This window comes from Montipora foliosa, chromosome 12 (assembly GCF_036669935.1).
Source record: "Montipora foliosa isolate CH-2021 chromosome 12, ASM3666993v2, whole genome shotgun sequence".
NCBI classification, from domain to species: Eukaryota; Metazoa; Cnidaria; class Anthozoa; order Scleractinia; family Acroporidae; genus Montipora; species Montipora foliosa.
The window spans coordinates 33,919,253-33,920,596 of NC_090880.1; positions in this window are offsets into that span (position 1 = coordinate 33,919,253).

Consider the following 1,344-nt stretch of genomic DNA (forward strand, 5'->3'; position numbering starts at 1 on the left):
GATATACGGACCTGTACAGTGTTAGAACATTCATTAACACTTCTGTGGATTCTTCAGAATTCAGACCAGGTTCACACAACACATAACTGGGAAACCTCCGTGCCAGCACCGGCTGTTATCTCCGAATAGTATGTTGCGATCTTTTAATTAGGAAGCACAGTTTGTTAACTTAAAAAATGTTTGGAAAGTGTTGGCGTGACGGGCCTACTGTTTTAATTGTCTGTATCCCGAGAAGACCTTTAAAGTCTTAACCATTTTGTCGCTGGGCGATTGGCCTCAATTAAAAAATGGAGCATTTTCTGGAATCTGAGTTTCCATGAGTCGTCCTTCCTCCTAGTTGAGTATCTGTTTCCCCTTCCGGGGACATTTTCAAGTGGAGCGGGTGAGAGTGAGGAGTGGAAGGGAAATTAATAGCAGCCTTCTAATTTGCGGATTACAAAGTCACATTTTCGCTCAGACAATCGTTTATCATTTACAGTGTAAACCAGCTTCCCCATGTATTGTTTAGTTCATGTCAATCTATGGTTCGATGTTCTCCGTCGACATCAACAGTGTTTTAATTGACTTTGTGGAGTTTTGCGCGCGGGGAGATGGCAATCTTAAAAATAACTAGGTATAAGAAAAGGATCATTCAGTTAAGGGCTAGTAACTTGTTCGTTCATATATAGGCTCCTGGAAAGTAATGAGTAATGCATCTCGTATTTCATTCGCCAGCCTCTGGCAAAGTATATTAATGTGGCGTTCGGTTAATGAAAAGCTAAAGAGGGAAACTAGCTCTTTGTGTTCTGGGCATACAGAAACAACTCCACAATATGACAAAAAAAATTTTGCAATGTACTTTACTCGGGAAAAACTACAGACAATGCTAATTTTCTTTTTTCCTTTATTCTGGCTGTTTCTTCGTTCCCCTCCTCTTAAAACCAGCTGCAAAACAGCCAAACGTACCGTCTCCCTGCTGCAACTTTTTTTAGGTCCCGTCGGACCAGGGTCCTTAGCAACTTCATCTGGAAACAGTGGCCCTGGACACTAAAACTATGTGTTCCCACGAGTAACGCGTTATAAAACTTTCCGTACACGTCTGCCAATCAACAACAGAGGGAGCCTCTATGTCTCAACAAAAAGTGCCAAAATGGTGGATCTCTGCCGAAGAGAAGAAGTGTGTGTGTTTAGACTAGGTTTGCGTTGTGGTTTTGTGTGTGCTTGCGAGATTTAATATCGGTAAGTTCTGGTATAGAGACAACGTTTTTCCCCGTTGTTCGCCTACGGCTCGTGTGCAGTTCTTGAGAGACTTTCAAAACATCACACGTGGCCTATAAATCACGAAATTCACAGACGCAATTGTTA